Here is a 24153-nt window from a genome sequence, read left to right as displayed (position 1 = left end):
TTCGTTATTATATGGCTGCATTACTTACCGTACTTCTCGCTCTGGCTGGCTTTAGTGCTGTTCTTTTCTTTCTTGCACTCCCTCAGCATACAATGCAGGTTTATTAAGTCTGCATTGTAAGTGGTGGTAAGAATGAATCCGCAGCCAAGAGCGCCTTTGAGAGGCAGCAGTGCTGGATCAGTCACTCGGATAGAGGATGCCTGCTAGAACCAGGGATAAGGTAAGTATTGCTCCATATGCCTGTACTTCCTAGACTTGCCAAGCATTTACCCTTGCAGTACGGGGGCTCCCATTGCAAGGGTGTTTTTTTTTCCCCCAATTTGGAGTTCAGCTTTACAGCTGGTTCCTAGTTCTGGGTGAGATTAGTCCAGGCATGCATTAAAGTGAACCTAACAGTTTTGCACGGCAGTCCTTGCCTCAAAGGAAATGTACATGCTGCCCTTAATAGATCATTTTTTGGTTACAGTAGCAAACTTTGTCAAGAGTGGCCGAGAGGAAGTAAGATACAAGGGACACGTCCGCTGGGAACAGCCAAGCTTTTATTTTGAGACATACAACATTTCCTTCAAACAATAGGATTCAAAGGGATGCCTGCACGTCTCTCTTCACATAGCTGATATATCAGCAGAAGCTTGACAGCCTATCATCTCCGCAAACAGATGTACCACCAACCATTACCATCACTAATAAGCACCTTGGCTATTAGAGCTGGAGTGTGGCTGCTTATAAGATAGAATATACCCTCTTATTCCTTACATTTCATTTCTCGCTCTATAAACGTTTATATAATGAAAAATGTTTCAATACAGAACACAATCTGGGAATACTTCCACTTACACAGAGAAAGATTTCCCTGTAGAGATGAAATGAAATTGATAGCAAGCAACAGATATGTCATTCTTAGAAAATATAATGCTTTTCGTCATAATGATCCAGCAATGCTTTCAATGTTTTTTAACAGGTCTTTAGAGGGTATGATAGCAGTAATAAACTTCACCATTACAGCATATATTAAAAGCCCCAAGTGACCAGTATACAGCATAGTCCTCTGTGCACTGACCCATATACAACTCAGCCTTTCATGTCAGATATGCTTTTACAAGTTTTATATTGGAAGCTGTGATATCAAAGAGAAGAGTATTCCTTTTTTAGACCAGAACCGAGTGCCAATTTGATATTTATCACTGGGCCAGTAGTGTCCTATTATTATAACTGTACTATATACAGTATATGGTATATTTTTGACATCCTCTTTTAGCGTCTGGATATACAATCCTGTGAGCTAGGATCCCAGTGAAAGCCAGCTGTATGGTCACTACAAATCTTTGTGTTGTGTATATAGACATGTGTATAATATAGCATTTGTGTGTATGGAAGTACACGTCAATACTTGAACATCTGCACTCCTCTCCTGCACGACTGCCCACAGTCATTTCCCCCTGAACTCACTACCCGCAGCCATACCCCCTTGCACACACTGCTGGCAGTCATACCTTTTTACATTCCTTTCCTGTACACACTGCCATGAGTCATACTCCCTGTACTCCTCTCCTGCATGTACCGCCCCTAGTCATACCCCCTGCATTCCTCTCTTGAACATACTGCCTGCAGTCATACCCTCTGCATTCCTCTTACACATAGTGCCCACAGTCACAGCCCCTGCAATCCTCTCCAGCACACACTGCAATACCCCTGCACTCCTCTCATTCACATACTGCCCACAGTCGTACCCCCTGCATTCCTCTTACACATACTGCCCAGCCACAGCCCCTGCAATCCTCTCCAGCACACACTGCCTGCAGTCATACCCCCTGCGCTTCTCTCCTGCACATACTTCCCGCAGTCATACCCCCTGCACTCCTCTCATGCACATACTGCCCAGTCATACCCCCTGCACTCCTCTCATGCACATACTGCCCATGTACCCCCTGCTCTCCTCTCATGCACATACTGCCCACAGTCATACCCCCTGCACTCCTCTTACACATACTGCCCACAGTCACAGCCCCTGCAATCCTCTCCTGCACACCCTACCTGCAGTCATACCCCCTTGCACTCCTCTCCTGGAAACATACTGATCCAGTTATACTCCCTTTCACTCCACTCCTGCACACACTGCCCCTAGTCATAATCATTTGCACTCCTTTCTTGCACACACTGCCTGCACTCCTCTACTGCACATTGCCCGCTGTCATAACCCTTGCACTCATCTCCTGCATTCACTGCCCAGTCATACTCCCTTGCACTCCTTTCCTGCAATTACTGCCCGCAATCATACCTCCTGCACTCGTCTCCTGCAGATACTGCAGATACAGTCATGCCCCCTGCATTGCTCAATTGCGCATATTGCCTGCAGTCATACCCTCTGCACTTCTCTCCTGCACACACTGCCTGCAGTCATTCCCCCTTCACTCCTCTCCTGCACATACTGCCCCTAGAGATACCCCCTGCATTTCTCTTTTGTGCATACTGCCTACAGTCACAGTCCCTGCACACACTGCCCACAATCACACTCTATGCACTCCTTCCCTGCACTTACCACCCCCCCGTCATATGCCAGATATTCCTTTCTTGTGCATACTGCCTGCAGTCACAGCCCCTGAACTCCTATTGTGCACATCTTATATGTGCAAAATTCCCAACCTTGTTCTTTCTGAAAAAGGCACACATTTAGTAGTTGTAAATAAAAAACAAAACAAACAAAAAAACACGTGTTTGAACAAAAAAGCCTAGCAGCATTGCCAAGTGTGTATTCAGGAAGGACAATGAAATGGACACAAAGTGAAGCTGAAAATACACTTCCTGTCTATATAATTAAAGATAAACACATTTGCGTTCGCTACAGCCCAACCAAATGGCTATCTGAATGGGAATTTTTAAAATAGGGTCTGATATTCTAGGACAAAGGGTAATTCTAAACTGATTTTTCAGTTTAGGATGCCCACTGACAAATGCTGGTTTGTTACTTTCAAGGAAACTTCCCTAGCAGAATTGAGTCCCTAAGCCCCTGTACACAAGGTCGGAGATTTCGACAACCAAATCCGTCAGATCTTGTCCGTCGGATCTTGTCCGAAACTGTTGCATACACACGGTCGGACTAAGTTGTCGAAAAATCCGATCATTCAGAACGTGATGACGTAATTTCGTTACGATGGGACTATGTTCAGGCTAGTAGCCAATAGCTTTGATGTAGGAATTTGATCTGAGCATGCGTGGCACTTGGTCCGATCAAAATTCTCTACACATGATCGGAGTATGTCCGATCGAACCAGTTGGTCGGGAAATATTTCCAACAAGTTGGAAAATTGGGTCAGACGGAATCAGTCCGATGCATACCTCACACAGTCGGATTATCCGACAACACGGTCCAATAGGACACATTCCGACGGATTCTCCGACCGTGTGTACAAGGGCTTAGAGATTTTCCATATTGTATAATAGATAACTGGGAAATCCAGAAGCACAACCATACCATGGTTACAGCATTGTGGTAGGAACTAAAAAACAATTAACTGAAATCTTGCCCTGGAGTCTAATTAACCACGTCAGCCCTGGAAGAATTTACCCCCTTCCTGACCAGAGCACTTTTTGCGATTTGGCACTGCGTCACTTTAACTGACAATTGCGCGGTCATGCGACGTTGCACCCAAACAAAATTGACGTCCTTTTTTTCCCACAAATAGAGCTTTCTTTTGATCACCTCTGCGGTTTTTAAAAACAAAAAAAGAGCAACAATTTAAAAAATAAAAAATAAATAAAAAAAAAGCAATATTTTGGACTTTTAGCTATAATATCTCCAAAAATTCTTTTATATCAGTTTTTCCTCAGTTTAGGCCGATATGTATATATATATATATAAGTTATAGCGTCTGCAAAATAGGGGATAGATTTATGGCATTTTTATAATTTTTCTTTATTAGTAATGGCAGCGATTTTTGATTTTTATCATGACTGCGACATTGCGGTGGACACATCGGACGTTTTGGAACGATTTTTGGACCAGTGACATTTAGACAGCAGTCAGTGCTTTAAAAATGCACTGATTACGGTGTAAATGGCACGGGCAGGGAAGGGGTTAAACACTAGGAGGCGATCAAGGGGTTAAGTGTGTCCTCAGGAGTGATTCCAACATGACAGGGATCCAGCTCATCACAACATGACAGGGATCACTGCTCCCGATGATAGGGAGCAGTAGATCCCTGCCATGTTCCTAGGCAGAACAGGGAATGCCTCGTTCTGCCGTTCTGCCGCTCTGTGTCACGTTCGCGGGCCCCCTGGCGGATATACAGTCCGTGGGACCCACAGGCACGCTTACGGAGTACGCCGCGGCACGCCCACGCCCACTAAACTGCGTCTTAAGGGGGATGTACAGGTACTCTCATTTGCCCAGCCGTGCAATTGTGCCGACGTACATCATAATAAACTATGGTGTATAAATAATAATTTTCAGTCTGAATGAATTAAATGTAATTTAGGCAATATATGTTTTGCTTTATACAAATTGTAACGTGTGCAGTTTTCTTGTATAGTTGTTTTTATAGACACGAGAGTGTTAAATGACTTTTGACGTTGGGAGAAAATAGATCTTGATTTTAAACAACTTTGAGAATGAAGCTAAGAGCTCATTCACACCAGGTGCGTGGAGCTGTTTCGATCAGCTCTGGCCAAAGCAGAATCAATACTACAGAATACAATTACTTTCTGTGTCCTGTTCACACCATACAGTTGTACTGGTGTAAATACATAAACATGAAATAAAATTGCACACACCTGCTGGTATGAAATAGCCCTAAGTGTTCTATTAACCACTTCAGCCCTGGAAGATTTTACCCCCTTCCTGACCAGAGCACTTTTTACAATTTGGCACTACGTCGCTTTAACTGACAATTGCGTGGTCATGCAATGCTGTACCCCAACCAAATTTTCATACTTTTTCCCCCACAAATAGTTTTCTTTTGGTGGTAATTGATCACCTCTGCGGTTTTTATTTTCTGCGCTATAAACAAAAAAGACCGACAATATTGGAATATAATAAATATCTCCCAAAATTTTTTTTTAACCGCTGGCCGACCAGCCACCGCAATTATAGTGTGGCAGGTTAGCTCGGCAAATAGCTGTACATCACTCCTTTAAGACGACGCAGCAGGCACGCAGGCCGCATATCCCCAGAGCCAACGTGCGTGCACCCGCGATAGCTCGTGACAGACCGAGAACTGGGATCTGTGTATGTAGACACACAAATACTGGTTCTTGCAAGGGAGAGGAGACAGATTGTGTGTTCATACCGAACACCGATCTATCTCTTCCCCTAGTCAGTCCCATCCTCCCTACAGTTAGAACACACCCAGGGAACACAGTTAACACCTTATCGCCCCCTAGTGTTCTGCACACATATGCCAAGGACTTAATCCCCTGTCATACCAAACTGTGCTCTGCCCTGTGGACTATCATGTCTTTGCTGTCCCATATTGCTGTCTTAAGGATCTCTATCTCCATTGCTGTGTCTTCTGTGGATTAGTTCTTCTATTGTCTGTACCCAAAGTACCCCAGTAAACAGCCACCTGTCAGGTTCCGTGTGCTCCCTCTCTGCGCTCCTAGTTCATCACACATCCCATGTGTCTTTAAATAACCACATAACAGGTCTCCCCAAGAGTAGAATGTGTGATAAATCTGATCAAAATGTAAAGCAAAACATATACATTGTAGTTGAATCCTGTCAGGATTCAGCTTATATTAAAGTGAATATTCAAAAAAGGGGAAATGGGACTTTAAATGAGGTGTGTTGCTGAATAAAAAATTTATTTATTTATTAAGTACAAACCATATCACAAAAAGTGTCAAACTAAGATATAGGACACAATTTACTTTGGTACATTTCTTTAAATACATTTGTTTAGATATACAGTCATTTTGCAAAGTACAATACAACACCTTTAACAATACAGATGTGTAGACATACTCATCCATTCATAAAACCAATAAACATTAGCAATTGCTCATAGTAAGTCGAAATGATCTGGGCATCAGTTGGATATATACTCAACGCACGTTTCATGGCTCTTGCCAATCATCAGGAGTACAAATGCTCTGAAATTAGATCAAGAGTGTCTATAAATATGGGATAACCTTTAAACGGAGAACCATCTCTCAAGAAAAGGGGGGGCTATAACTTACTGTCCGGCCCAAAGGTGATACCAAACATCTGTCCAGGAGATACAGAGGACAGGGATATCGATTTCCCCCGGGGGTGAGGTGAGGAATCGCACCCAAAACGAGGATGTCAGTGTGGATGTCAGTTCATAGGTGGTCCTTATAGTTTTTCAACTCAGAGGTGTCAGCAGGAAAGGTTGAAAACCATCCAAAGATCCCAGATAGAAAAAGCACACCACCCTTGTGCAGCAGTTGTAGGCTTACCAGAAATATATGACCACTAAAATAGTGGTCAGAGCCATATTAGACCAGTATAAGATTCACAAGGTTCTCTGATCACAGAGTCTCAATATGTGTATCCTGGATCCCTATTTCTTCCTCAGGAGTAACGGTTCATGGCCAGATCTCAAAGAAGCTGACATAAAAATAAACCAGTTCCCATAGTGAAGTTCAGTTTGCACGATATTAAAGTTATTAAAAAAACAGTATTGCATCCCTCCCCCCACACAGCACTGCTTCCCTTCCTCGTATCACAAAAACGCAATCTGCCCCACCTTCAAATCAGCCCCCACACACTGCACTGCTGTCCTTATGTCACCCCTGCCTTTCCATCCACAGCAGTGTCCTTTCCTACCTTACACAGAGTAGTGAGCAGCTGGGAAGCACAGCAGCACCGGGTGAAGGACGGGGGGCTGCCAAGGTTAACTTTTTCTATTAACAAGCTGGTGATTTGGTTGCTAGTGTCCTAGCATTAAATCACCTGCTAGTTGATAGAAAAAGTTAACTCATGCAGCTCTCGCCCTGCCCTCCATCCAGTGGGGCTGTGCCTCCTGGCTCTCTCATTACTATCCCCTGCCTCCAGTTCTCCTTGCTGCCTGAATAACAGTGGTGGATGAAATTGGGAAGGAAGGCTCCCAAATGATTCAACCACGGGTCCGGATGGAGCAGCGGGTCTGTCCGCATGCGGCCCGCGGTCCGAAATTTAGTGATGCCTGCAGGCCAAACAAGGGAAATGCATTTCATTAAAAAAAAAATTAAAACCACTATAGCACACTGAAAACCAGACTTTTTTTTTTGTAAACAAACAATTGATTTGACTTGCCATAAATCCATTTCTCTGAGTTCATTGACAGGCACAAGCTCCATTATTCAGAACCATAGGGTTATATCTCCCCCTACAGGAGTAGGACACTAGGCATAAAAAAGATTTGGCTATGCCTATGGGCAGCCCTAAGTGATGTACCCCCCCCCCCCCTCTCTGCTATAGGCCTTCAGTTTAGTAACAAGCAGTGTCAGAATCCTTACAGAGGTGGGTGCTGTGTCTGTCAATTAAGTGGATTTTACGGCAAGTCAAAAATCATTTTCTCTTTTGTTCATTGACAGGCACAGCACTCCATTATTCAGAACCATTAGGTATGTTCCAAATCGGTGCCAAACATGAAGGGTGGGATAACAAAAAATCCCAAGGTTAACACAAGAGCCAACCAGGTAACAGGAGCTCAACACAGAAACAAACTGGAGCCCAACCTGAACAATACCCCTTCAAGAGGGAATAGACCAGGGGTAGGGAACCTTGGCTCTCCAGCTGTTTTGAAACTACAAATCCAATCATGCCTCTGCCTCTGCCTCTAGGAGTCATGCCTTTGATTGTTAGGGTCTTGCAATGTCTCATGGGACTTGTAGTTTCAAAACAGCTGGAGAGCCGAGGTTCCCTATCCCTGCAATAGACCCTCTAAACAGCAGCCTGCAATACCATACGGCCAAAAGAACCATCCTCAGATGCCAACATATCCACATTTTATAATTCTGTGAATATGTACACCGACGACCAAATGGCCGCCTTGCAAACTAGTGCAGCTGACGCCTGATGATGGAAGGCCCAAGAAGCAATAAGTAACCCAGTAGAATGCACCGTAACAGGGGAAAGGAGGAACCCAACCCCTGATAGAATAGACCAGAGTCATCATCTGTCTTATCCAATTATAAAGGTCGCAGAAGAAGCAGACAGACCCTTTTTTGTCCGTCAGTGATCACAAACAGTGAGCCTGATCTCCGAAAAGGCCCTGTGACTGCCAAATACACCCGAATCGCCCGAACACATCCAGGGCATGTAAGGCAAATCTTAGGACATTTTGACCTGGGACACAGGGAAGGCAATACATTGTCCTTAGTCAAAAGGAATCAGAGGAGGAAACCACGGACAAGGGCAAAGAACCACTTCATCTTTGTGGATCATCAGGTAAGGAGTATGACATGGTAACCCCTACAATTCTGACACTGGGAGCAGAGATGATAGCAACCAAAAAAGCCACCTTCTGGGACAGAGCAAGCAGAGGAACCTCCCGAATATTTTCAAAGGGAGGCTCCTGTAGAACTGAACACACCAAGAGTAGATCCCACGGCGGTAGAAGCAGATGTCAAACCCCTTGATTAAGAGTATGAACCAGGGAGTTCAAGACCAGGGGACGCCGAAGAAAACCACCAAGTCCGACACCTGGCCCTTGATGGTACTTAAGGCCAAGGTCTGCTCAACCCCTTCCCCATGAAGGAAGGTCAAAATCTGAACCATCGAGAAAGAACAAGGGTAAATGGCAAGCTCCTCACACCTGGATATGTATGCTATCCATGTCCGGTGGTAAATATTCCCAGAGGAAGGCTTTCTAGCCTTCAGCAGCATTGTAACTTCAGCACCTGACTTATAACAGCCAGGCCTGCAAAACCAGTGACTGAAGCAGGATGGAAGATCAGCCCTTGGGACAGTAGAACCTCCCCGAGAGGCGGCCGCCAAGGGACATCAGCGACAAAGAGCCCCAGGTCGATGTACTAAGACCGGCAAGACCATATAGGCCCACTAGAATGACTGCAATCCCTTCGGCTTCAATCCTGTGCAAAAGCTGTGGCAGAATCTTGAGAGGAGGAGAGGTATAGACCAGACTATACACCAGAGCATCTGCAGTGTCTACCAGAGGAGCCAGTGACCTTGCCAGAAACCTCAGTAACATTCCGTTAAGCCGGGACGCCAATAGGTCTACCTCAGGAGTGTCCCATCAGTGACAAATCTGATGAAACATGTTCTGGTGAAGGGACCACCCCGTGGACCAACACTAGCCAAATGAGGCAACCGCCTGCCATTTTTCCACTCCTAGAATGCATACGGTAGCCACCCTCAGAGCCCCCACAGCGCCGTCCCCCTGGAAGAAGGCATCTGGCATGGCCGTGTGGACTAGCAGGCCGCAGCCTAAATTTTCGGCCACCTACAGCAAATGCACAGGTCTGTGGGGGGGACTAGACCAGGCTACAGCCGAGGAAGGAGGGCAGATGCCTGCAATGGAAAGCTGCAGCCTCCTCCATTCGCTCTAGGGACGCCCCATGCGTGACCCGGTCAGTAGGCGGCAGCCTAAATTTTCAGGCATGAGGAATGCTGAGACTCAGGCTGAGACCTAGTCTTATGCAACCTCGTGAGATGTTTAACTCGCAGGCCCAGCCCCCGTCCAGTGGGGCTATGTCGTGGCTGACCTAGCGCTTAGCTGTAGTCTGCACGCGCTTGCTGGCCAGACTGGGGAGACCACTGGATCTTAGTGTCCTACCCGTCACCAAGTCCAGCAGTTGATTGCAGATCTCACAGGGAAAAAATCCAAGTGAAAAAAGTTTGCCAGGAAAAGAGATCCTGACTAGGCAGGAAAAAAAAACCCTGAAGGCCTATAGCAGTGGGGGGGGGGGGGGGGGTGTATATATCACCTAGGACTGCCCATAGGCGTAGCCAAGTCTTTTTTCTGACTAGTCTCCTGCTCCTGTAGGGGGTGCTATAACCCTATGGTTCTGAATAATGGAGCTGTGTCTGTCAATGAACAAAAGAGAACATTTTTATAATTCATATCACAAAAATAGAAAGGAACACAACAGCTGTTATTGAACTTGTCTGTGCTAGAAAATGTTTTCCATGAGTTCTCAGATATATTGCAGAGCATTTTTGAAGGTCTCCTTTCAACCAACTTGCAATACTTAAACACAGGGTATTTTCCAACACACTGAATTGCTCTGGTTAGAAAGACTTGATCGGACATCAAATGTGACAAACAGGAGATATGCAACTGTACACCAACTCATTGTTCTGCTCATTGTAACAAACTCACCTATGTTCAATTAGGGTCAACAGGAACTCGTCTCTGGAACTTTACAAGGATGTATACAAAGGTATTGCCACTTCCGCACTAAAAAAAGAAGGAAAACAAAGCTTAGAAAAGAAACACAAAACGAAACAAACAAAAAAAAACAAATTACTTGGAGTTGAGGAATGGGGGTAAATGTTCATAAAGTTAAAACACTTTAAAACGGGGGTCAGCAACCTGTAGATGGCGGACAGGTGACTGGTAGATTGCGACCCGGGCTTGCTGACCCACCATTCCAGAGCATCAATCAGAGTGCAATGCAGAGAGCTTACTTGGAAAGTTGGAGCTACAGTAGGGAGCAAGAGCCAAATAACCCGATGCCTCCTCTATAGTGCTGGCCACTGTCCCTGAAGTCTATGACCAAGTGTAGCAAACCCACAGGAAAGCTGCAGATCCACTGTGCTGCCCACAACGGCGGTGCAGGTAAACTGCAGCACATCAGTGTGAAAGCAGCTCAGAACGAGTTCATTTCATTTCCAGTTTGGGAGGTGGGAAAATTCCATAGTTGAGATGTTTTTTTTTTACCCCCGCCCCAACCGCACCCCCGTAAGCTGCAGTGGCCAGGGGTGTGGCCAGGGGTTCATGTCTTAGCCGCAGCCAGAGTTATATGCCCCGTCATCGCTGGTGGATGTAGCACTGGCCAAGCATGACCCATTCAAGTGAATGAGGCACTCTGCAAGTGCCCTTTTTTCTATGCAAATAAAAAATGAAACATAATAGCTAGATAAAGCCTTTCAACGGTATCGGAGTACCACAAACTGAAAACACATCCCGTCTCGCACATTCTCAGGTTTCAGTAGTTCTACCAGAGTCAAGGCTGCAGATGCAATCATGACCCTGATATTTTTTATTTTTTCGAGCTGGCTCTGGGAGCCCGGGACTGAAACCGGTGAACACAATACAAACAAAACAAATTTTCCAGCACACTTACCAGCCAGCCTGCAATAAAACAAATTAGCCCTGTCTAATAGTTCACGTCAAAGATAGAAGGTTCACTTGCACACATCTGGGATGGCACACTATAGAGATGGAGGAACTCCCATCCCCTGATCATCTCTATAGTCTATGAAACCAGGGACAAGGATTTTGTTAAACTGGTTTTCAATTTGTTGTTTACCCCAGACCCCAGATCTCTCAGTAAATATTCACCCCTTGTGATAGCAAAAAGAAAAAAAAAAAAAAAAAAAACTGATTCAATTTTTTTTAGATCGCGTAAAAAACGTATTAATTTAAATAAAATGAACGAAGGAAATTTAAAGCACCCCTGTGCAAATGCAAATGTACACGTTTGTCCTGTGTGCATATGTAACCCTCAATAGCACCACATGTCAGATTTGAGGTTTTTTTTGGGGGGAGGGTCCCATTGGAGAGATCTCCCTTCACTACCCGTCCCAGAGACACAACAGGAAATCTCTACAAAGTGGGAATAAATCCCCTCCTTGTCTATGGTCTCTGGAACCTCTTTTTCTGGTGGTAACTTGAAAATTCTGTGTATCCCATCACCCTCTATCTTAATGACTATGGTCTTCATGACAAATCAAAAATGGTGAATCTTCCCAGAGAACACAGTCAAAAAAATAAAAAAATAAACATACACACAAACGATAAATAAAATAAAAAGGGCGGAGAGCCTTCTCTTCCTGCAGACTAATCCTAAAAGAACACTGTCAACAGCAGTTTAATGGCAGGTAACAGAGATATAGAAAAATGAAATAACTCAAATATGTCATGAATGTTAGTATAAAAAGGTCACTTATTTTTTAGTGCCTACTGACCCTTTCATGAGATTTTTGCTTTATCTGTATATTTATCCAAACTACCTATAAAAGCCCTCAACCGTGAAAAGGTAAAGGCTTTCATGCTATCATATGTTAAAGCTAAACTCCATATAGGTATGAAAAATCCACTACAGTTACAGTGTATTGTAAAAGGTCAAGAGAAATACAAGAGGCATCCAATTTTCCAGAATCAGACACCGGACTATTATCTCTAACATTGCAAGAAACATAGGCACTATTGGTAATTTGCAATTTATTTCAAAATATTATCTTGGCTTTTATTAAGACCAGAAATGTCCTTCACATAAGAACTTAATTAACCTAATATAGTTGTACCTTATGACAGTTTTTTTCCCCCACTACATGATCTTTTTAAATACCTATTTCTTGCAAGGAAACACATTCCACCGCTGTGGGAAATTTCTGTATCTTGGTGAGAAAAGTGTTAAACTAAATTACCATAATTAAAATGCTTCAAACAGCTTGTTTTTTGATTCTATGGAAAGGTAACCCAAATCAACTAACCAGACTCTACTTATAGCACTTTGAAAAAGTACTTATACCCCTTTAAATGTTCCACATTTTGTCATGTTACAGCCAAAAACAAATGTGTTTTATTAATATTTTATGTGATAGACCAACACAAAGTAGCACATAATTGTGAAGTGGAAGGAAAATGATGAATAGTTTTCATTTTTTTTTACAAATATGTGAAAAGTAACATATGCATTTGTATTCAGTTCCCTTTAGGGTTCGTTCACACAGGGGCAACACGACTTTCAACACGAGTTTTGGAGGCAACTTGGACACGACCTGAACACAACTTGGGGCGACTTACAACATGACTAAGTCGCCCCGCGCCAGGCGACTTTTGCCGTGGCCAATCAGAAAATGAGCTCTCAAGGGGAAACTCCACGCCAAATTTATGAAAAAAAAAATTGGGCGTGGGTTCCCCCTCCGAGAGCATACCAGGCCCTTAGGTCTGGTATGGATTTTAAGGGGAACCCCCTACGCCGAAAGAAACGGCGTGGGGGTCACCCCCAGATCCATACCAGACCCTTATCCGAGCACACTACCCGGCCGGCCAGGAAAATGGGTGGGGACAAGCGAGCGCCCCCCCCTCCTGAGCTGTACCAGGCCACGCGCCCTCAACATGGGGGGGTGCCTTGGGGAAGGGGGGGCACGCGGACCCCCACTCCAAAGCACCTTGTCCCCATGTTGATGAGGACAAGGGCCTCTTCCCGACAACCCTGGCCGTTGGTTGTCGGGGTCTGCGGGCGGGGGGCTTATCGGAATCCGGAAGCCCCCTTTAATAAAGGGCCCCCCGGATCCCAGCCCCCCACCCTATGTGAATGAGTATGGGGTACAATGTACCCCTACCCATTCACCTGTGGAAAAAAAAAGTACAAAAAAAACACAACACAGGGTTAAAATAGTTTATTGCACAGCTCCGGGGGTCTTCCGTCTTCGGGGGTCTTCTCGCCGGACTCCTCCGCTATCTTCTGCTAGCTCTTTTACTAGCGGAGGAGCCCGGCATTCTTCTTCGCCGCCGCTCTCTTCTTCCGACTTCGGGGGTCTTGTGCCCCTCTTCGGTTCTTCGGTCTTCTGTCGCCGCCGCCGTCTTCTGTCGCCGCCGCCGTCTTCTGTTCTTCTCTTCTGGAGATGTTGCCTTGCCGCTGTCTCCATTGACTATGACAGAACACGCGGCATGCAGCGACTTATATAGGGACATCACCGAATGATGTCCCCGCCCATTATGTCACAGTCCCAGAGGCTGCTGGGACTGTGACATCATAATGGGCGGGGACATCATCCGGTGGCTCGGGGGCTCCCGGATTCCGATAAGCCCCCTGCCCGCAGGCCCCGACAACCAACGGCCAGGGTTGTCGGGAAGAGGCCCTTGTCCTCATCAACATGGGGACAAGGTGCTTTGGGGTGGGGGGGCCGCGTGGCCCCCCTTCCAAGGCACTCCCCCATGTTGAGGGCGCGCGGCCTGGTACAGCTCAGGAGGGGGGGCGCTCGCTCGTCCCCACCCCCTTTCCTGGCCGGCCGGGTAGCGTGCTCGGATAAGGGTCTGGTATGGATCTGTGGGGGACCCCCACGCCGTTTTTTCCGGCGTAGGGGTTCCCCTTAAAATCCATACCAGACCTAAGGGCCTGGTATGCTCTCGGAGGGGGAACCCACGCCAATTTTTTTTTCATAAATTTGGCGTGGAGTTCCCTCTTGAGAGCTGATAATTCTGTCAGAGTCGCCTCCGTATAGACGGAGATCCGACATGGAGGCGACCTCCATTGAAATCAATGGGTACCGGTCGCCTACAAGTCAGATTGAAGTAGTACAGGAACCTTTTCTGAAGTCGGAGCTACTTCAGTAGTGTGCATTAAGACGGCTCTCATTCACTTACATTGATTTTTAAATGTTGTCCGACCTGAGGCGACTAGGGGCGACCTGAAGTCAGATCTGAGTTGCCCCTGTGTGAACGGACCCTTACTCTGATACCGTTAACAAAAATCTAGTGGAACCAATTGCTTTCAGAGGTCACTGAATCAGTAAATGGAGTCCACCTGTGTTTAATTTATTCTCAGTATAGATACAGCTGCTCTGTGAAGCCCTCAGAGATTTGTTTGAGAACCTTAGTGAACAAACAGCATCATGAAGGCCAAGGAACACACCAGGCAGAATAGGGATACATTTGTGGAGACATTTAAAACAGGGTTCGGTTATAAAAAAAGATCCCAAGCTTTGAACATCACACGGAGCACTGTCCAAGCCATCATCCAAAAATGGAAAGAGTATGACACAATTGCAAACCTAAATACAAAATATTGTATTTGAAAAGATAATTCAGTGTAAAAAAGCAGCACCACAAATGTGAGGTATTACCACAAAAAAACAAGAAACAAAAAAAAAAAAAAAAGTGTGTTGCACTACAATGATTGATATTAAAAATACTGAAACAAAATGGTCTCTCAGTCTCTCAAATGAACCATATGGTCAAATGACAAACTCCATTATTCAACTGTGGAAAAGGTTATCCAATCGCTTCATCAAGTGAACATGCCACCACCACAATAGGTTGAACTCTTACCAGAGCCTGGACCCTTTATTACGAAGGGCTAAACAGGCTCGATGAAAACATCAGCAGGGGATGTACAAAGGAACCACATCAGGAACAGCTCCAAACATACCAGGACATGGCCGTTCACTTCAACTGTCATATCCTGGTAGGCTGGGCAAGGAGATCATTAATCAGAGAAGCAGCCAAGAGGCCCATGGTAAGGCCCCTTTCACACTGGGGCGTTTTTAGCGGCGCTTTACCGTAATTTTAGCGGCGGTCTACGGGCACTAGCGGGGTGGTTTTAACCCCCGCTAGCGGGCGAAAAAGAGTTAAAACTGCCCGCAAAGCGCCGCTGCAGCGGCGCTTTGCCGGCGGTATTGGCGCTGTCCCATTGATTTCAATGGGTAGGAGCAGTTTAGGAGCAGTGAATAGAGTGAAAGGGGCTGGTTTTTTCAAGCGCTACACAGGCGCTATTTTAGTTGTGCACTCCACAAATCTGACCTTTATGGAAGAGTGGCAAGAAGGAAGATATTGTTGAAAGAAAGCCATAGGAAGACCCTTTTGCAGTTTGTGAGAAGCCATGTGGAAGAAGGTGCTCTGGTCAGATGTGACGAAATGTGAACTTTTTGGTCAAAAAGCATAATGCTGTGTGTGGCGGAAAAACAAACACTGCACATGACCCTGAACACACCATCCCCACTGTGTGTGAAGGCAGGTGTCACAATACTTTTGGCAATATAGTGCATGTGGCCATACACATTTAAATGCATCTATACTCAAGTATTTTACTTATTAGGCAGGAATTTTGCTCCTAGAAAACACATGTGTAATAACATCAGTAACATTTTTATGGCTATGCGAATGAAGCCCAACTCGTGTTTATGCTGTGTATGGTTCCGCAGACAACAATATCTATATCCAGATCAATAAAAGTTTTTGCTGTTTTTACTCCCATGTGCAAGAGGCCTAAAAGTCATTTACTGGATGTTTGAAAGCACTGCATTTTGGGTGTAATGGGGAAGGGGACATGAATTTGCATTGGCATAAGATGTTACTTTCATCCATCCACAAAGGTGCACCGACCTACCTCTTGCCCCCTAAGTTGCTTCAAACTACTTTTACATTCCTGTTGAATTGGGTAAAAAAAAAGCTTTTATGAAGTCTTCCAGAACAGCTAATGAGACCTAGGACTCTTCCTACCAGGAATAGGAATCTATGTGACAGGTCCTCTTTATGGAGAGATATGGTGTCAATAAGACCCCACATCTCTCCTCCAGGCTGAAAAGCATGAGATCGGAGAAAAAAAAAATTCACAGATCTCATGCTGACAGCCGCGATCACGGCTTTGTTTACTTCTGACAGTCAGATGACTGGGGACCATCTGGTCACCGGAAATTTCTATGCTCGACATCCGGCGGTGGGCAATTCTTTCTCTGGGCCCCCAATGGCACAGGAGAGCCCGGAGAAGCACCGGATGGCGGTGGGAGGGGGGGGGGGGGAAACGTCCCTTCCCGTTGCCTATAAGAACGATCAAGCGGCGGAACTGCTGCTATGATTGTTCTTATTGTGCACAGAATCGCCAGCCGGAAAAAAAGATTGATATATGAATGATGCCTGTAGCTATAGGCATCATTCAGATATCCCCCCCACAAACTAGAGGACGTCATTTACTATGGCTGAGTATTTAAGTGGTTAAGGGAAAACCACATAGGTGCCACTTTGAGGCAGCGCCGCCTGACCAGGTTTTAAGCCATAGGCTTCTTCTGGCCGAATACACCAAGGGCGAGATCCTAGCGGAAGAACACCAACTATGTGGAAGAATCGGCCAAAAATCCCACTGCATGAAAGAGGAGAGGGAAAGATTTCAGAATCTGCTCTTTAGAGGTACCTGCCAACAAATGTGTTTGTATTTGTGTCAACCATACTTCTACATTTCTGGCTACATAAGTGGAGGCCAGAGCTGGTTTAAGATTCCCAATGGCCGAGTCCCAGGCTCTGCGACTATGGATATCGCCTTTTTTTTAGCCACTGGATCCCTAAGCGTGCACATATCGTCAAACGCTAGGTCTGAGTTTTTTTAAACTTTTGAAAGAGGTGTGTCTAAATTAGGATTTTTGTTCCAATGCTGCGATGTGTCCTCTTCAAATGGAAACCTTTTTAGGTTACCGTAAAAGAAAGGTTTTCTCTCTGGATTTTCTCACTCCAGCTTGATAGTATCAAGAAGGGAACTATGCACGGGTAAAACTCAAGCCCTTTTCTTATGCAAACCGTTGTAAATAAGGTCATGTTTAGACAATTGTACCTTTTCCTCTTCTATATCAAGTGTCGTATAGATAGCCTTTAATAAGTGATCTACATCTTCCAATAACTTTTACCTCAAGCCCCTTGCGGATTCTCTAACCCTGGGCCCTGTATCTGACCCCAATTCTTCCGGAGAAGACTGGGCAGATTCGGCTGCGGCCTCAGAGTCTTCACTCTCCGCACTCTGCTGTAGAGCACTAGGAGCGGCTGAAGTCCTAACTGGAGATGGACCCTCTGAGGGGACTTGAATCTTGTCAATCAGAGTTTTAAATGAGTTAAACGTAGACATAAATCTCATCTCTAACAGAAGTCAGCATTTTCTGACAGGAGACAACCGAGTCATAATTGACTAGACTGTCTATACAGGTGCGGCAAACCACTTTGGCTCCATGAGGAGCTCAATTTGTTTCCGCAAACTGCACATTTCATTTTTGGTGGCTGCGCTTGGGCCTTGTCCTGAGTCTTGATCTGCAAGAGAACAAATGATCTCAATACATTTTTACACCACATACACTCCATACCACCCCATGCAGGAGAAAAGGAAAACGTGCCCCCTTCACCTAGTCCCTACTGGTTACAAGGGGGGAGAACACTCACAGGGTGTGCAAGTAAAATACACTTCAGGCTTACCTGTGAGGTGCTGGTGTTAGGGCCTGCTTCCGCTGCCTGTGCAGGTATAGCAGAGGAGTCCATCCCGCCTGAAGTGGTCCGCAGCCTTTGCTGGGTTTCACCGATTTTAAAACCACCAGCCTCCCAGCGTCCCTGTTTGCGCCGGTCAGAGACCGGAACTAGCATCTCCGACGCCCACCGATAACCTCACACGCCCCAGAAGTGACTCCACTAGGTACTTCCTGTGGGCCAGCTTGAAACGCAAGTTGCGCAACTTACTCTCTTCCACTGCACACTCCAGCCAGGCTGTTTAGCAGGGAAAACAAGAGGACTGCCACCATGTGGCTCACGGGCAGGAGCTCAGATGACACTCCCCATGCACTGAGAAGCAGGGACAACAGCCACAAACGTACTCATCCGATGTATGTGCCGTTCTGAGACTTAAGAAGAAGGTAGGAATACCACCACATCACAACAGGAGCAACGCTTATGAAACTTAGGGGAACCAGCTCCAGGAAACACATTACCCCCATCCGGAGGAAACACTAATTCTGACATGGGCCCTGGAGGACCACCCTTTTATCTGGTGGGTGTTAACATGTTTCCTGTCCTGGTAGGAGGAGCCCTAGGTCTCGTGGGCTGATCTAGAAGACGCTTAGAGAAAATCAGATCTCATGTAGACCTCAACCTCTAACAATTTTACTATGCATTGTGGTTTATAATCTACAGATTTCCCACAATGCAATGCATCAATAACTCAAGGACTGCTCTGTGCTCGTTAAAAGATATTTAGTCGGGGTAAAGGAAGTGTGACCTCTGGGTTTGCAGACCACAAACAAGATAAACTAGAGAAAACAAAAATCTGTCTGCGATATAAAAAAAAACAAAGGCAGATAGACAATAAAGAGGTCTGTTCTTAGACAAAAGGGGATACAAAGGGCTAAAAAGACAAAAATAAGAATAATGATATTTGGATTACTATACTGCACAGGAAAACCAACTACCACAGAGGTGGAGTTGCGTCTTAATGTAGTAATTTTAAAACATTTATCAAATATAATTTTGACCCGAGAAGATCATACATAGTTGTCTTATCAGTTTCCAGGTCTCGGCTCAATGTCGTCACTGGTGAGATGTACAATGAAAGAGGAAAACCGCACAGAGCGTAGTGGTGATTGCAGAATATCTGTTGTCTGACCATAGCTCACTTGTCACCACCAATTACAGTAAGACGTGTTCTGTAACCAACATGTTTAGAGAAGTCAATTTAGCTCTTATTACAAATTTTTATTGTCAGAATCACACCTGTGTGTTTTAATGCACATGCATGAAAATGCATGTTATATAGCATCGTCACGTGTGTTTATGCTTCATAAACGCTTTAATTTCTATGAAAAATAAAGCAAAAAAAACTGAGGGGTGTGAACCAGACCTAAAGGACACGTATTAAGAATGTATGAAGTGGGAAACAGATTTGGGTATATCCAATATGCTTTATTAATACCTTACAAATGAAAGCAAATTTTAAAAGTCTGGTATACTGTATGGTCTACAAATGCAAATCACCAATGAACTGGAAGCAATGGACTGGTTTAGTTAAAGCCCTTATTTGAATTCAATTGAAAGGCTGGGGTGGGATTTAAAATAGAAGTTTGTGCAAGGAAACCTACAAATATGTTCTAATAGCCATTTAAGACGGATGGCCGGGTGGGTCAGAAAAACAGACAGCCGAGCCACACAGTTTTACCACCCACTAGCCACCTACCAGAATGCTAACAATACACGTAGACAGGGCTGCAGTGTTTGGCCCAAAGTTTATGGCAAAGTAAAAATGTAATTCGGCAATAAAAAAAAAGTTAAAAACACAAAACAAAAACTAAAAAAACGCAGGAGTCAGGAGGTGGCATTACTGTCTCTTGAAAGCGTACACAACAACCCTTTCAACAAAATAAGTGAAAGTAACAATTATCAAATAAATCATATTATAAGCAAAAATAAATTATAACACAACGGTCAATTCACGAAGTTAACGGCAAATAAAATGCGGTAAAATAGTTCTGGCGTTGAATACGTTTCGAAAGTGCAATTCACTAGGAATATTGCGTTAAATTAATGCGGTGTTTGTTTGATTGAGTGGTTTTTACCGCATTTTTTCACGTGGTAATTTATCGCATTGAGCTGGTTGCAAAGGAGCGGGCCGGGAAGCCAGCTGCCGCATCCTTAGCAATTAACTCCTAATCAGGTGTCAGCGGATTTGCCAATGACAGCTGAATGTAATAAAAACATGCCAGCAATTAATTATGAAAAAAAATGCATCTAGGTGTATAGAACATACCTGTGTACAGTACATAGGAGATGGAGACTGACGACTCTCCCACATGTAAAGTGACCCCTGATATGTCCCCAGAGTCTCCTTTATTGTACATACAAATCATCCTTTGTCTCTGTACTCCTATACAGTCCTATCATTCCCATCCCTGTACGGCATGCAATGACTCTGTACGGCATGCAATCCTGTAATACTCTATTTACAATGAAGGGAAAACTATTGCTAAAGGGGTACTAGGTAATACACCAATTATGGGGGAGCAAAGCTCTGTCCATGTCTGAGGAGCTCTGGGCTTCATTACGAAAATACAAGTAGATGTGAATGGAAGGTTTCATTGTTTCATAACAATCCAGATAGTCAATAAAAGGATTCATTCACAATGTTAGCTCTGACTTTATTTACTTTTACTATACCAGTAATGCATGGGATGCCTGTGTGCCGACATATCCATATGTGCATTCTGCTTTACAAATATATTGTTTTTACTCAGATAGTAATATGTAGAGGAGATTTACATACACAGCACCATCAGCGACTTCACCTACCTTAGACACTGAAGTGCTCTCATCTCTGCCTACTCTTCTGACCATTGAGGGGAGGGGGGAGTGAGGGACAGCAGCTACACTCTGAAGCTAGCAGAGAGCTGACATCAATCAAGCAAAATGACAGGAAAGTGGGTGGACCCAGACTCCAGAGCCAGATCATTGTTGGTATTACACTGTATGAAAGTGTGTAGCCCCGTCCACAGGTATTTAGCTAGATTTTAACAGAATAGGGGCACTTCTGAGAGGGCTGAAAAGATTTTTAGATATCAGCAGCTCACATAGAATAGATGCAAGCAAAGTAAAGGGAAACCCATACTTCTCTTTTAAAAGATAATGTTTCATCTGGTCCCGATCGCCAAAAAAAGTATCTCCACTCTGGATGGAGGAGCAACAGAGACACCTTTGGACAACATCACTGTCAATCTGGGGAGAAGGTAGTATAGACTAGCAGATTTAGATGGACTTGACTAATAAATTAAAGCAGACTTCCAATTAACACTTTTTAAAGAGGAAGTAAACCCTGATGAGTTTACTTCCTCTTTCATTCCCTGCAAAGGCAAAGCATAATGGATTACTATGCATCGCATAGTAATCCATTATGTGTCACTTACCTGACACATGAGCCAGCGAAGTCACCGCTGTCCCCTGTAGTCCAGCGCATCCATCTTCTCGGTGGGTCACGCTGCTCCGCCGCTGTCATGATGATGTCACTCCCGCGCATGCGCACGGGAGCCGCCACGCGCGGCATCTTCGACGTTGACGGTGCCGCGCTCAGTGCGTCCGCATGCGCCGTAGACAGCGGTGCCTGTCTTTCAGCAAATATCTCCTAAACCGTGTAGGTTTAGGAGATATTTCTTGGACCTACAGGTAAGCCTTAATCTAGGCTTACCTGTAGATCAAAGTGTGTTGTAAGGGTTTACAACCACTTTAAGCAGTTACAGCAAACATTTTATCCTTTTCGAACAGCACAAAATACATTGGGTTACACTGTAAACTGTGATGTGAATGTACAATCCTGGCACCTGTCACATGGCAGGACGAATTGCCTCATGTGCATACAGCAGTTAACACGTCTTTGCCTGGACAATCCAGATAGTGGACCCCGACGAAGATGGCAATAAAAGGTCTGCGCCAGTGAATGAGCTCACAGCGTTATAAAGGTGAGCATTGCTTTAAGGGTATTAAGCTGAGACACAAGCAAAATGCTGTATGCTATGAGGAAAAACATCATTCCAAATATATTACTGACCTTTCACAAATGCATATCAACATCAAAAACACAACACTCACGTACAGCAATCCTAAGCAGATTTTGCTCTACTAACTGGATTTTTAAGGTAGACCCTCAAAACTACTCGGTTGTTGCTAAATATTAAAGTGGTCCTAGCATTAGCTATGGTATTTTTTGTTAAGTACCTATGTATTATAAGTCAGGGGTTGACAAATTTGCTTGGAATCTAGGAGCCAGCTAAAAAAGTTAGGAGCCAGGTCCGTGACGGCGATCTGGACCTGTCCCTGGCCTGACATGGAGACGAGTGAGGGGAAGATAGCCCCCAGCCCCCCACCTGTCTCCAAGTCATTGCCCATAGCTCTTAGAGGGACATTTTGTTTTATTTTATTTTTTTCAAACGACAAATTTTTTTTAAATTGCATTTTAGTGTAAATATGAGATGTGAGGTCTGTCTGACCCCAGATCTCATATATAAGAGGACCTGTCATGCTTTTTTCTATTACAAGGGATTTTTACATTCCTTGTAATAGGAATAAAAGTGACATACATTTTTTTTTAAAAGAACAGTGAAAAAAATAAAAATAAAAGTTAAAATAATAAAAAAAGAAATATTTTAAATGCGCCCTGTCTCGCCAAGCTTGCGTGCAGAAGCGAACGCATATATGAAAGCGGTGTTCAAACCACGCATGTGAGGTATCGCTGCGATCAGTAGAGTAAGAGCAATAATTCTAGCCCCAGACCTCCTCTAACTCAAAACGTGCAACCTGTAGAATTTTTTAAACGTCGCCTATGGAGATTTTAAAGGGTAAAAGTTTGTCGCCATTCCATGAGCGGGCGCAATTTTGAAGCGTAACATGTTGGGTATCGATTTACTTGGCGTAACATTATCTTTCACAATATAAAAAAAAAAAAATTGGGCTAACTTTACTGTTGTCTTATTTTTTTTTATTAAATAAATTATTTTTCCCCAAAAAAAGTGCGCTTGTAAGTCCGCTGTGCAAATACGGTGTGACAGACAGTATTGCAACGACCACCATTTTACTCTCTAGGGTGTTAGAATAAATAATAAAATATATATATACCGTATTTGCCGGCGTATAAGGCGGCTGGGCAGATAAGACGACCCCCTAATCTTCCATTTTAAATGTTGGATTGTGGTATACTTGCCGTATAAGACGACCCCCTTCCAACCAGTCTGTCAGCCTGCTGGATGTGCGGTAATGCTGTATGTTCAGTAGCGCTTTGTGTAACAGTTAACACTGTCTCACAGTATACTGCGCTAAGCCAATCACAGCGAGCGATGTATTCTATTAATGAATACAAAGCCTGCTCGGATTGGCAGGGGCTGTAACATCATCAGCCCGCACCTCTGACTCTCAAAGCCAATCAGAGCAAGCTACCGTATGTAGCCTGCTCGGATTGGCAGAGGTGGTTACTCCAATCCGAGCAGGCTTTGTATTCTCTAATAGAATACATCGCTTGCCAGGATTGGCTCAGTGGTGTATACAGTATTACCGCACATTCAGTAAGCATCCAGAGGGATGCTATGCAGCGGGCGGCTTGCATACAAGACGGCTTTGCTTTATACCCGGCGTATAAGACGACCCCCACTTTTTGGCTGTTTGCTTTTAGTGTAAAAAGTCGTCTTATACGCCGGAAAATACGGTATATATATTTGTTTAGGGGTTCTAAGTAAAGGGATGGAGAAAGACTGGCAGGCAATCCCATTAGCATTGTTGGTTGTAATTCCAACGGCCACCACAAGAGGGCGCCAGATTCCAGAAGGAACCATAGGATCACAGAAGGCCTCAAAGCCGGGGGCTCAATTACCGGCCGCCTGCGGCGCGGCCCAACGCGATCGCGCCGGGGGGGGGGGGGTGGGGGGGGAGTCCACGGAGACAGGATACCCCCAGCTATGCTGCCCCAGGCGCCAGGTCGCTGATTCTAGTCGCAAATGCGACCTGGCGCCCGGGTTTTGTCGAG

At 44.8% G+C, this 24153-nt stretch overlaps 1 protein-coding gene across 2 annotated transcripts in view; it reads right to left on the bottom strand.

Moving 5' to 3' along the window:
• The window catches only part of HPCAL1 (hippocalcin like 1), a 328942-nt gene that overhangs the window by 84329 nt on the left and 220460 nt on the right, over window positions 1-24153 (bottom strand). For both annotated transcript variants that reach the window (XM_077488773.1, XM_077488772.1), the window contains exon 3: window positions 10284-10361. The gene's annotated coding sequence lies outside the window, so the exon portion shown is untranslated. The remainder of the gene's footprint in view (window positions 1-10283; window positions 10362-24153) is intronic.

Source organism: Lithobates pipiens, unplaced genomic scaffold (genome assembly GCF_037356315.1).
Source record: "Lithobates pipiens isolate NorthernLeopardFrog02 unplaced genomic scaffold, aLitPip1_a1.2 Scaffold_18, whole genome shotgun sequence".
NCBI classification, from domain to species: domain Eukaryota; kingdom Metazoa; phylum Chordata; class Amphibia; order Anura; family Ranidae; genus Lithobates; species Lithobates pipiens.
Note: the sequence above shows the minus strand (reverse complement) of the source record. Positions and strands in the feature narration are given on the sequence as shown.